Raw genomic sequence first — 14,787 nt, 5'->3', positions numbered from 1 at the left:
TCAATGCTGTTTCATTCAGTAGTCTTAAAAATTTTTCAAAGGATAGTTCATAGGTGGATTTCCATTTTCTAGAGATACCGCTAGTATAGTCCATAATAACTATAGATCTTTTTTGTTCATTTCTGTTTTTTCATTAATGTTCAATAAGATTAAAGATTTTGATAATACAAATATATCTGTAAATATAGCTTGTAAGAAGTTACTAATATCTTCCCAGTATTTTTCAGTTTAATTCACTCATGAAATATGTGTATCTAGTCTGCTTTACATATTTGTAGACATCTCCAATAAGTTACACTATTAGTAGAACCGAGTTTGGCTAGTCTGTTGGGTGTGTAAAATGATCTATGCATAAATTTCCATGTGTATATTCTCCAAAATTGTGTATTGGATGTTAATTTAATGGAGTACAATAGATTAGTTTTACTTTCTGTGGTTAGGCTTATTGAATGTCCTTTGGTGATAATTCTGTTGGATTTTAATTTTATAGTTTATTAATTTGCATAGTTTTGAAGTTATATCTTTCCAATTGTGATTATCATATATAATTTCATTCAGATATATTATAAAATTAGGTTTGACTTTAAAAGGAGAATTATTAATTACTCTGCGTAGATCTTGCGTGTATATGAATACACTTTGAAGGAATAGCCATTCAGAGGAAGAAAGATCATATGTATTTATTATATGTTGACTGTGAATAACTTTTTGATCATTGATAAAATGCTGCCAACAAATAACATTTTTTTATTTCCCAAATGGTAAAAATATTCTTGTGTATTTATTTAAAAAGTTTTTTTGTGGAACTGAAAGGAATTATTAAATCTATCTGAATCTCTGTATCTGTAATGGCAATAACGGATTTTCTAAATGTGTTAGAGATGTAATTTATAAAATTTAGTTTAGTAGGTTTTATTATGTTGTATTGAATGCCCAAGCATAAAATATGCCATGGTTTATTGATTTGATCATCTAACAAAAGGTTTTTTATTATGGAATTTTCATTTGAATAAATAATAGTATGTAACGTTTTCCAGTTGGAAGAGTAATTTGTGTCTATCCAGTTTATAATAACCTATTAGGAAGTTTCTTCAGTCTTAATAAAGTTAAGGCTTCCTCTTGAATTTTTAGCTGATTTGTGGAGTCAATGATGCTGCCTATTAAAGATTTAGCTCTTTCCAGAAGTGTTTTGAGCTGGAGGCTATTATGGTCTGTCTATCTTTAAGACATGAGGCTTTTGCTGCATTGGTAGCAGTTCTCACCCTTTTCTTGAGTTGGTTGTATATTTCATGTAGCTGGTTGTTTGAGGGTTGCTGTTTCCACCCATTCCAGGCTGTGTCCTAGTTATTTTAGTAGCTGTGAAAGCCAATAGCATTTCTGCCCCTTAACTGCCTTCTTACAATTGGGAAGATGGAGTGTTGAATTTGGCTTAAAGTTTCCAAGAAGTGGTGTGCCTATATCTTAATTGATACTTTAGTAAGGGTGCTTGACTGTGTTAAGATCTGTGCAGGTGTTAATATTAAACCAGTCAGTGGCTCAAAGGTTCGCATTTATTAACTGATGTTTAGCTTCTGAGAACAGCCCATAAGAGATGATACAAGGCGGTTTATTTATGGCTTTAAAGAAGAAAGTAGAAAGAACTAGGCAGTTATCACCTTGAAAATCAAGCAGTATACAAACTTCTTTGCAATTAACTTGGGTATAATGAGGTCTAGAATATTGCCTGATGGCTGGCTGGGTCTTGTAGGTTCTTTCATGAGTTGTACCAAACTGTAGAACAGAAGCATTTTATTAAGAAGGTGGTTCATAGCAGTACCTGCATTAATACTAGAGTAATCTATTAGTATTATGTTGCATGGTACTCATTAACAAATGCATCCTGTATTACTACTTGCACTATGTTTACAAAGTGAAGCCAAGTATAGCAAGGTGAAGTGGAGCAGGTTAAAACTCTGTTTTATGTGGAAACAGTAGGTCAGGATCAGCAAAAGGTAAGCAAAATGTTTTAATAGACTAGGAAACACTGACACTAAAAGGAAAAAGATAGAGCAGAACAGGACAGTCTAGATAATATTAGTAAGTGAGTGCTGAATGAATTAAAACAGAACCAGCCCAGAAAGAAATTTTAAAAATGCAGACAGTGAGTCAGGAGAAAAACATGTAGCAGAGTAGCCAAAAACCTAATGGTAAGTCACTGTGCTGCCCAAGATATAACGTTAGAGTAAAAATGGACTCCAGTAAGAAGAGAATATGGTAAGGAAAAGTATTCCTAAGACCGTCTGTATTCATGCAATGAGGTGCAAGGAGTCTGCCACAGTCACTTTAAGGCAGTAGATACCAAAAACAATGAAGTTTCCCTGCACTAGTATTGACTTAAACAGGCACAATATAGGGAAGGCCCTTACTTAAGATCCATCTTTGGGACCTCTCCCACTCTAATAAATACCCTCTGCAGCCTAATGAACTGGGTGTTCCATCCTTGCTTTGGAGCCTTGTCTGATTTTACCAGTGACTTCACTGCGCATGGGGGAGAGGGACTCAAGCCTAACATTGCAGTTCCTAGTAAATGTGTCAGTGAGAGTGTAGTATGCAGGTTACCAGCAGTGCACAAATATCTCTCTAAACCATGGCATTATACACTGTAAGTTTAACTAAAGAACTGATATATTTGCAGGCTATTTCACAAGTGAAAACCAAATAGGGACAATATTCACTTTTATTCCCAACAGCAGTAACCTTGATTCATCCACTGGAGTGTAACTGTTGGTTGAATAATCTTTAGGGAAAAAAATTGTAGGAGATCATGCTAAAGCCAAGTTTGTTCTCATTCAGTGCTTGCTTATATGAAGGTGGTATTGTTAAATAGCAGGTCCCAAGAACAGCAAGTTAACTTAAAATGGTGGCCTCCCACCTGAAGTACTTAAACAGCCAAAGAGTGATGCCACCCATGACCTGAATGATGCTCACGACTAGGGGTGAAAGGCCATGTGTCCACTGGTAACACTAATGTTGTCTCATCAGTGGTGTGGATATTCTGATTGGGGATGTCCTATGCCTGACTAGCTATCATCAAAACCCTTCCATGGCATTGAACTGCATGGCCTACAGTGGCAGACTGGATGGTGCTTGCAATGTGTCTCATGAATGCATTTATGGAGCAACATTTGCCAACAGATGCCACAGAAGCAATGTTTTCTTCCTTTTCCTATATTTTAGGTCGCTATGCAATTGGTGGAAGCTTTCCCATAAACCATACAGCATGCTCACCATCTCCACATTTCTATGTGTAGCAACTGTTTGTGTGTGTGTGTGTGTGTGTGTGTGTGTGTGTGTGTGTGTGTGTGTGTGTGTGTGTGTGTGTGTGTGTGTGTATATATACGTGTGGGTGTATCAATGAGCTGCTTGCCCCTTGTTTGATTCCAGTGTCATATGTCAGGTTCAACAATGGCATCATGGCAGCATTGCACTACCTGCATCTCTCCCCTTTAGTGGGTGTGCTTATTTCAGATGCAGTGCAGATGTTAGGTGCTGTGAGAGCTGAGGAAACAGGTGGACCCCATAAGGGACTCACTGGTATGTGATGCCTGTCATGCTATGGTGAGGCTGTGTACTTAACCAGTACTGGTGGGGGATCTTGTAATAGTGGATGTGGGTGACTCCTTCCTTGTTGTGTTGTATATAGGGATACTGTATCATCAGACTATGATTCTTTCACATTGCCTTCACTGTCAGCCACAGATGCCCTGCTGACATCTGTCTATGGTGGGCTGTTGTGCTGGACCATCCATCAGTGGAGCCTGTGAAAACATGAACGCACATGCTATCATTGTCAGCCTACACACATATTTCTTATTGTCACCCTGTGGTATGCATACTAGCACACATGGAGAAAGTGCTATATAACATTGGAAGGCACAGCTTGTCATGAATGATGTTGCATTTGCAGTCCAGAGGTGTCTGGAAGAACAGATATATACAGATGGACCTTTTTAAAGCCTTATTTTTAGTCATCCACTGATATGTACTATAACCTACTGCAATGGAATTATTAACCTGGTGCTTCCCTACCAACACACAGGTGAGTGGTGCCAGGCCTGATTCCACATCCAAGGCACTGTTAGGCATGGGGGGCTGATCCTCTTAGTTGGCAAGTGACTCTAAAAGCTCCTCAATCTCTGTCCGCTATTTCTATTGGTAGGCCACCCCCACACCCACATTTGTTCTGTTTGTAACAATGCCCTGTGCCTTTTCCATTGCACAGAGTATCATACTGATAACTCTGCAGCATACTTGTTGCAGTGACCTATTATAGCCATCCAGAGCATTCACATATTCTCCAGTCTCTGTCAAATATGGTCCTGATAATACCTGCCTCCAGCACTTTTCCCAAAGAGGTGCATGCCATGAGTGTGGAGGGCCTGCAGTAGCAGTTCATTCTCCTGGCTAAAGAACTTTTCTAGGCTTTGTCTACCTTGGATGGTCATGCCAACACATGTACATTTAAGAACAAAACATGTCATTCAGTGGGTATATATGCTATGGTTTGATATGCATATGAGATTACCATGGCCTCCCCTCATGGATCTACTCAACACCTACAATTACTGCTATGCATAGTCTCAGCTCCCCCTCCCCTTTTGATACTGTACCTATGCCACTGTCTATGGCTCTGATCCCACATCTCTTTTGGCATGTAATTTCCTCAGTATCCTATGTTCATAGTTTGACTTCCCCACACACAGCCAGATAGTACTGTACCATGCTAGTCTAATGGGATGCCACTTGCATCCAAGAAGGTATGTTTCTTTCACTCCCCCTGTATCACTGCAATACAAGTTATGACTACCTAATAACAAAGAAAAATAATTAACAGTACACGAGGCCTCCTTGTTTGACTTATTTAACATTATTTTCTTAGATAAAATCTCATTCACCACATCACGTGTGCTGGGATATAAAGTCTTTACCACATTCAACCATCTCCAAAAGTTAATTCCCTTCAGTATGCTACACATTAGTACCCACTGAACTAAACCAAAACTTTTATGTGCATTAACAAACCTAGAGAGCTTCATCTCTTCCCTTGTTCCACCAAATCCATATAGCCAAACAACAATGTTGAAATGTATTCTGATGATCTCCCCTTTAAATGCTCTTCTGCCTCTGTATTGCCAGTCTACAAATGACCTCCTCTAACCTCTTAGCCAAAAAACGTTCAAAAGTGTTTGTATCTCTAATGATAGCAGGTACAGTTTCCAGGAAACTCCCATTCTTGTCCTATTTGATAATACTGTTGTAATTACCTTTCCTGATAATGGGGGTGATCATCCTTAGAGCTTTTTTAAAGATGTCTCACGCTCCCTCTGACACATCAAACTTGATTTTATAAATATCTAGGAAGACCCATCCTCTCTTCATGTATTGCCTTTCCTCAAATAATCACTGGCTTCCCCTACTTCATGCTTAGTGCTCTACGGTCCAAAACTTCTCTCTTTCTCTCTCTCTCTCTCTCTCTCTCTCTCCTTCTGTCAAACATTGCTTTCTCAGAATCACTCTCTCTTTCTTTCCCTTTTTCTAATACATTTATCTTCCTTACACAGATCCTCTTAAAAGCCAACAACTTCCTCAGTCTGACTCATCCTCTCTTATTGCCTGATTTCCAGCTAATTCCCCATTTCTACTATCTGGCCCTGCAAGTACTTTATTAAAAAAACTTGCTCCAACCCTCCCCGTACCCCCTGTGATTTATGATTCATCTCTGGCTCTGGATCTACCTTTGCATAACTGCTCTATCCAAATGAATATTTAGCCCATTTCCATTCCCCGTTTCCCTTCCTCTATATTAACAAATTAACCCTATAGCCTTCTGCAGTTTCCTAACCTTGCCTCCATTTCTTTCTTTCATGTTCCTGACTTTCACCCTTCTTCATCCCTACATTCTACACAACTACCATTGCGGACTTCCTGTAGACCATCCCATTTCTCTATAGTCATTCATTCTTCAAGCTTCTTCTCAGCAAACAAACCTGCCATCATATCCTGAAAGCACATCCTCTGCCCTTGATCTTCTCATATCCACGTATTGCACTTCCCCCTGATCTGTTGATGGCCATTTAAACCCACCACCATTTGACATGTGCATCATCACAAAAATATTTACAAATGTTCTCTTATCTTTCTGTCATATCTGCCCCTCTAGTGAGTCTTCCCAGCTATGAAGAGATCAAACTGAGTCACTTCATGACATTTATCCAAAGTAAAGTTGCAATTTATACTCAACCCATGTGTCACCCTCTAGACCTCACTCAACCCACATTGCTCCACTCCAGTTTATCAACTCCTTCCTGCACCTTCTCTGATATTTTTTATCAAAAACTTTGTATATGGCTATCTCCAAGATGGCATTGAAGTCTCTCACAATGTCATCCATCCCTTCATCTAACCATGACCTGCTCCATATACTGAAAAAGATTCCTGAACACCAAAAGGTTATCTTAGTTTGTCCCACATCGGTACAACAGTACCCACATCTCCCTTTTAGTCCTACAGTTCACCAGAATCCACCTACCTTATCACTCCCTTCAAACTTATCCACTTGCTCTACACTTTTGTCCTTGCTAACAAAAGTGCTCACCTCCTACCTTTTCAATTTAGACAATGCCCAAGGGCCTAAACTGACATCCTCTTAATTTCCGAATGTCCTTATGCCTGTACCCTCCCACCTAAGGTAAATGACTATTGTCCTCCTTTTCAATGGATTCCCGATTCCTCCACACTCTACACTGCTTTCTGAAGCATACTGCCACCACTCCCCAGGGTGAGGTTATTTACAGTTTGGTATACTGTGTACCAGTGCAACCCTCTGCCCAGCTCTAGGCTCTGTAATACTGTGTACTAGTCACTGACTGTCCTCAATACTCACAAATCCTTTGACCTCTTCTGTCTGCCTCATCAACACCCTGCCCTCCTTTCTGCCATCCCCTCACCCTTTAGTTACCACTGGTGATATCTTCACTAACTCCCATCCCCAGTCAACTTCCTGTCCTTTCCACCTTACATAATCTCCTTCTCCACCACCACAACCTTCCCACATTACCTTAGCAACACTCTATATTTCTACTTGTAACCATCCCCCTTCTCTTCTCTCAAACCCCTCACACCCCATAGTCTCCCTTGCACTCCTCCCCCTTCCTACTTACCAGGTGTCTTCCAGCTATGAAACCTCCCTGCTCTTAGCAGCCCCTCCATTTTAAATTTACCAATGATATAACTACTAATCCCTCCTAAACACCTGCCCCGGAGCGCCTATATAAGCTCTGTAATTCCCTTTGCTTAGAGCCCATCTGTTCTCTTCAACTGTATGTTATAGGTTCATAGGTTCATACTAGGCTATCTGCCCTAGGGCATTTATAAGCCTAGCCAGAGTGTGTTTGGCTTTCGCCACCCATTCTAAATTAATTTTGCTATGCCCTTTTTCAAGGTTAGTATACTGTGCCTCTGTCTAACAGTGACACAGAAGTGATACCCAGGGTAAACCTATGATCTCCTATCCACTCATCAAGATTCCCCTTGAAGAGAGTCAATGAGGGACTCTGCCTAACCTGGACTGGGATTTTATTCCAGAGTGAAGGGAGCCTCTGGGTTATGAATCTGTCCCTCCAGTATGTCCTATTTATTTCAGTGCTGAGGTTCAAGTATCTCGAGCGTGTAGCTCGATGGGATTTGGATTTTCTGAGGTGCAGCATGTCCATTAATTCCGGGTTGGACATGGCTTTATACGAAAGGCACAGATCGCCTCTGAGCAGGCGGTATGCCACTGACACTGAATAGAGCTGGAGTTTCTTTAACTGGGCAGCATATGGCATCTGTTTGAGCCCTTTGATCCTCTTGGTGAGGTACTTTTGGGTTCTTTCCAGTTGCTGCAGGTGTCTGGTAAGGTACATCCCAAAAGGGGCATTGTACTCAATTATTGGCCTGATGAGGGATGAGTAAAGAGGCATGATGACCTCCCCTGATCTAGATATGAATCCCTTCATGATTAGGTGGGCTATATAAAATGTTTTTCTAACCACTTTGGCCACGTGGTTATCAAATGAGAGATTGCTATCAACTTGGGTCCCCAGGTCCCTAATAACTTCTTCCGTACTTAATGGAGTACCACCTATGTGGTAATTTGTGGGCACTTTGTTTTTGCCAAAGGGGATGACTATACACTTTTTGGCATTTAGCTTGAGGCCATGGCTCTGGCACCAGTTGTCTGTTTCTATGAGGCCCTTTTGGAGAATGCTTGTGTCAGCTGGAGAGTCGATTATGGCACCCAGTTTGCAGTCATCTGTGAACTTAGTCAGCCACAGTCCTTCCATGCTGGCCTGTACCTCCGAGAAATATATACCGAACAAGAGAGGTCCCAGGACTGAGCCTTGTGGGATGCCACTTGTAACTGGATTGGAGTCTGACATGGCTCCAGCAATTCTAACCATGTGGGTTTTGTCCTTGAGCCAGTTTGCAACCCATCTAGTGACATAGGGGTTTATATTTAAGCTGGTGAGCTTATCTATAATGCCCAAGTGGGGTATTGTATCGAAGGCTTTTGCGAGGTCCAGGTAGACTGTGTGGACCACCTTCCCCTCGTCAATGGCCTTGGTGACTGTTTCAAAGAAATCGACCAGGTTTAAGAGGCAGGATCTGCCCTTAACAAAGCCGAACTGGGTAGGATCCAGTGTCTGTAGGTTCCCAATATCTTTATTTATGAGGTCCATGATGATCCTTTCCATAGCTTTTCAGACCAAGCTAGTCAGGCTTATGGGGCAATAGTTTCCCGGATCCATTGAGGCACCACCTTTGTGGAGAGGGACCACTGTTGCTGTACGCCACTCTTTGGGTACATATCCTGTAGTAAGGCTGAGATTGAACAGTAGTTTTATGTTTGGGTTTAGCTCTTCTTGGAGTTCATGTAGGATGCAGCCTGGGACACTGTCTGGTCCCATTGATGCTGTGTTTTTTGCTTTGGAGAGGGCGGCTCTTACCTGAGCATCTGAGATGTCAGGGGGGCAGCACTCTGCTGGGATAAATATTTGCCCTTTTGGTGGGGAGGGGGGGAGAAGTTTGCGCTGAACCTGTCAGCTAGGATGTTGGCAATGTCTGTGGATTTGGTGTATTTTTTTGTCATTTTGGACTAATTCTGAGCATATCTGGGAATTCCCACACAGGTTCCTAACATAACTAAAGAAAGCCTTGTGATTATCCTTAGTGTCCTGTGCAGTTTTTCTCTCGAAGCTGGCCTTAGACGATTTTATGAGTGCCCGTAGTTTTTTGCTAATACTGATCAGAGATGCCTTCCCTTTTTGGGATTTTGCTCTATCATGTAGTAGCTTCCTCCTTCTATTGTATAGTTTGTTTATGGCTGGGGTCCACCAGACAGGACATTTGCCTTTGGAGGATTGGGTCTTGGTTTTATTTGGGATTGCATGATCCATGCATTCCTGAAGGTGTTCATAGAATGCGTTTATAAAGGATTCTGCGGTCTGGGCCGTATTTTCCACAAGCCCGGGGGCTTTGAAGGATTCCACCTCGGTTTTGAGGAGTGTGAAATTTGCTTTAGAGAAGTTTTTCACTGTGGTTTTCTGGGCAGGGGGTGGGGTCGGGATGTGAATATCCAGTGAGATTAGTTTATGGTCTGATCTTACCAGTGAGGGATACACTTCTGGTCTGGAGCATAGAGTCCCCATGTTGATGATGATCAGGTCCAGTATGTTTTCCCCACTTGTGGGAGTGGTAACAAGTTGTTCCATAGCATTTGAGTTTATAAATTCTAGGAATCTTTGGGCTAGGGTGTTGGAGCTAGAGTAATGCTCCCAGTCTATGATTGGGTAGTTGAAGTCGCCCAATATAATGGTGTTTGGAGAGACCTTCATATTTTCCAGTGTTCTCAGGAAGGCCAAGTGGGGTTCCTGGGTTGGGGAGGGTGGTTTGTAGCAGGCTATAAACTGGAAGGAAGCTTTAACCACTGTTAGTTGCACATGGATAGTCTCTGATGCTTCGTGCTGTGCCACCAACCTGGAGGTGTGGGTATCTTTGACGAATATTGATACTCCCCCTCCTTTTGTGGTTCGGTCCAAGGTTTGGGGCTAAAAAAGCATGGTATGAGGTATAACCTGGTAGTGCTGGGGTGCTCTCGGAAGCCTTGAACCAGGTTTCTGTTACTGCACAGATATCGATGTTCTCCATGCTAAGGAGAGTTTTGAGTGTGTGTATCTTGAGGTTTAGACTTCTGGCATTGAGTAGCATTACTCTTAGTTTCTTATCCCTTGTGATACCTATGGAGGTGGGTTTGTCTTTTGAGCCTTGCCTAAAAAAGGCACCATGGGGGTGGCAAGAGCCTTTGCCAATATCCAAAAGCCCAGGGGTGACAGGTGCAAGCCATCCCTAGCGAAGCATCGTGGCTTGTCGAGCATGTCATCCCAGGCTGACAGGCATTGGATCCCCTTTGAATGACACCAATACTTAAGCCAATTGTTGAAATTGATCATCTTGTCATCATATTGTGGCATCATTCTTGGTGAGGGTAAGATGCTACTCAAGGTCAGGGTCATACCGGCCTGGGCTACATGCTCAGAGAGCTCCTTTATGTCTCTTTTCATGTAGTCCAGGGAGGTACGTCTCAGGTCATTCACACCTGCATGGACAATGACTGAGTCATATTTGTACTTGCCTTGGAGTGACCTGAGTGCTTGTGTTATGTGGTGGATCCTAGCGCCAGACAGGCAGCTCATTGTGACCTTCCCCTAGTTCAGCCTGGTGAGCGGGATGTCAGTGTGCCTGATGATAGGGTCACCTATTACAAGTGTATCAGGTGTGTTGTTTAGCCTTAAGGGCTGTGACTGTTCGGCACACTGGCTTTGTGAGCCATGTGTTGCATGTGTTTTGTTTTGGGGTAGCGGTTGCTTGGGTATCTGCTTTGGAGGTCTCTGCTGCTTAGGCAGATTTTTATTTAGAGCCTCCGAGTATGTTTTTGTGTGTTTATGTGTTTGGTTTGCTGTCGTGGTAGGTCTATGTGAGGCTGGAATTGTAGTGAGTGTGGTTTCCTTCTCCTCCTGGCTGGTTACGCCAGTACTGAGTTGAGAGAGCTTAGCCTCCAGTTTGGCTATATGGTTGCATCTCTCACATGTGTTGGAATTTGTTGGGAGGAGGAGAGGGTTGTCTGTGTACATGAGGCAGTTTTAACATTGCCTCAAGATTCCCAGATTCACCAACTGGACTGGAGAGGAGATTGACAACTGACCTTTGGACATGCTAGAATAGTATTGGGAATTCCTTTATAATTGAAAAAAAGGGCCAATGGGGAACAAGGTACTCAAGGGGAGTTTGTGAGGGTGTAGTGCTTTTAATTTTTTAATGCTGACTTATATAATTGCTTTAGTGAGCAAGTGCCAGGTAACTTAAATGCAATGTGTTGCAGGTAACTTAAATGCAAAAACGACAAACATTAACTTTCTTTCAAGTGAAACAAGGAAATAAGTACAGTAAGCAATGCAGATATCACTAGGGATCCACAGAAGCGCTGAAAATCCGCGTTTTAGGTGGAATTAGCATTTCGGGGAAATAACAAGCAAACAAACAACAAGCATACAAACAAAGCTAGATTCAGCAGGCCTGGATCTAGTCTATGCTACAGCAAACAAGGTGTACCAAGTTCAGTAAGAAACAGCTCAAATATGCAGGCACTATAAGCCTTTAACCAGAAATTCCCAGCTCAGAAGGACAGAGTCCAGCCTCTCCTCCCACAAGAGTGCAGACCATGAACCTTCTTAATGTAAAATAACTGGCCTGAAGCCCAAGTGCTTAAACCAGAACTAATACACTTTTAGAATAACAGACACTGAGCCCTCAATCAGCAGTTCCCAACTTAGAAGGATGTACGCTACCTGTCCTGCCACCACAGTGCAGGCCACAAACCTTCCTAATGTAAAACAATTGGTCTGAAGCCCAAGTCCTTAATCCAAAAGACTTAGAATGATAGCTACACTTTAATCAAGTTACTACCAAGCAGTAATAAATACAATTGAATACTTTAAAGAATGCCTGGATTAGTGCTCAAGTTATACAAACAAAGCTAGATTCAGCAGGCCTGGATCTAGTCTATGCTACAGCAAACAAGGTGTACCAATTTCAGTAAGAAGCAGTTCAAATATGCAGGCACTATAAGCCTTTAACCAGAAATTTCCAGCTCAGAAGGGCAGAGTCCAGCCTCTCCTCCCACAAGAGTGCAGACCACGAACCCCCTTAATGTAAAATAACTGGCCTGAAGCCCAAGTGCTTAAACCAGAATTAATACACTTTTAGAATAACAGACACTGAGCCCTCAATCACCAGTTCCCAACTTAGAAGGATGTAAGCTACCTGTTCTGCCACTACAATGCAGACCACAAACCTTCTTAATGTAAAACAACTGGTCTGAAGCCCAAGTGCTTAAACTAAAAGGCTTAGAATGAGTTACACCAAGCAGTAATGAATACAACTGAGTACTTTTAAGATGATGCAAAAGCAAAATAAAGTAGGAAGAAACACAAATACAGTAAAAGCAGATATATTTTTTGCCACCTTTTGCAACTTCATGATAAAATCCTCCACTACATCTCCACTCTTACCATCCCTCCCTACTGCCACACCCTGGGTAACTAACCTCCAGCATACTCCTGCCTGACTTCCCTAACATCTAAGCTATCACTTTGTGCTACTCTATAACCCTCATCTTCCCTTCACACTGAGCCCCCTTAAACTACCCTTATGCCTACACCAAATAAACAGGATGCTGAAAACCAGATATTCTTATGGATATTACAAAACCAAAACAAGTTACTCCACTTATAATAACAAAAGGCCTAGTCTTCCTGAGGCATTCTGAGTTTGCTTTAACAATCAGAAATCCAGTGAATCCAAAATCATGCACACAGCACAGCACATTCCCATTAATCCTTTTAACAGAAAAAAATCTTTCATCCAATAGTCCTACATTAACTTGTCTTTATAATCTATAAATATCTAAGCTACCAAACAAAGATAGAATACCATTCTGTATCCCTGGACTGGTTGCATTGAGAGCTATAACAGACACGAAGCATACTTCACAGGACATACAGGTCATCATTTTCCTGATCCCAAAACATGATCCATCTCCAAACATACATACCTTAGCATGTAGCAATGCAATCTACAAAAACTAATAATTGCCTTTAACTAGGTCTTGGGAATGTTGACCAAGCAGGACATCACCATGGAAGACAGAATCCATAATGGCAAGGTTGAGCTCATCATTTAAGCAGGCATGTCTATGCCATATCATCTAGTGCAGTCAAATTCTTTAATAATACTCTCAGAACATTCAGAGTTGCAGTAAGGATATATGAAAACCCACTTGTGGTAACAGTATCATATAAGTCTCGATGATCTCAAATGTAGGGGCATTCATCAGTTTCCTCAGAGCCTGGTTACCTAGGGATAACTGGAACTGGGCCAGGCAAGACTGATAATTAGGGGACCTTTATCCCACAGTGACATGGGAGAAAGGTGTGTTGCTTAGTCTGCCTAAAGCTTAAGTCTCCTCCTCATCTAATTGTACAGCAAGAATGGTGGATTGGGCATCACATAAAAATCTGCCCCAGGGTGTTTAGGATGTAACTACACACTGTTGAGGGTTTAGAGAAAGCGTTAGTCTTCTACTTCAAAAAGGCAGTTCCTAAAGAATTTCACGAATCTGCATGCCCCAACAAATGTCCAATTGAAGAAGAGCCACCTAGATGGTAGCTTTCATTATCATTCCCTTTTCCTGAAACAAATACGTATGGATCATGATTCATGATTGTTAAAGGGCTCCAGATGACTTGAACCTTGAGATGTCCTGTATGGACCCCCCCCCCCCATGGTGGAGCCAGGGCAGCTGTAACCAGTGTTTCTGGGAAGCTACAAAGGGCATCCCCTTGTTCTTCTTCACCTGCTGGGACCTCCATCTGAACTGCGTCTTGATGGAGGGGATCAGGGGCAAGATCTTTCTCAATGAATGTTTGTGCCACTCCTACAGGTTTTTCATGCACCACTAGATTTTACTCATCTACAGTTTGTCTAATGGAGCTATGGGAAAAACAGGCCAACATGTAGTCCAGAGCTTTGAAATAAATTTTGAGATAACATTGATTTCCTCTGGCTAACATCACAGAAGAAGGAGGTTATCTGCAAAACCTTTTCCTATGGATTGAAAAGACTGCTCTTATCCATTTCTAGAAGGGTTCTGAGGAAAACCATGGTGCTTCCTGATATGAGGATCAGTTTTGGTATACTTAGGTAAAAGTGCAGACTGAAAAGCAAGCTGATAGTATATGGCATGCCTGTATGACTCGCCTCCCTGGAAGTTGCCTGGATGAGGTAGTCGCACAGATAAGAATATATGTGGGCCACCAGCTCATAAGGAGACCACATACTGATGCTGAGAATTTGGCAAATGTTCTGCATGCACTGCATAGATCAAAAGGGCAAAAAAGTAAACTAAAAGTGCCAGAGTCTTGCTCTGAACCACAAGAACTGCCAGGGCTCCTTGTGGAAATGTATGTGAAAGAACTTATCCCTTAGGTCTAGGGTCACCAAGACAGCTTAAAGTTAAAGATGTTGGAACAGACTCTGGAGTGTTGACATATTTAATTTGGAAACTCTGAGTATTATTTCAGCCTGTGGACATCCAGTGAAGGCCTCTAAGAGCCATCCCTCTTTGAAACTACAAAAGGTCTGCAGGAATAA

Source organism: Protopterus annectens, chromosome 6.part1 (genome assembly GCF_019279795.1).
Source record: "Protopterus annectens isolate FY-2018-M chromosome 6.part1, PAN1.0, whole genome shotgun sequence".
Taxonomy (NCBI): Eukaryota; Metazoa; Chordata; order Ceratodontiformes; family Protopteridae; genus Protopterus; species Protopterus annectens.
The sequence above is the reverse complement of the archived record's forward strand: the minus strand, read 5'-3'. Positions refer to the sequence as shown.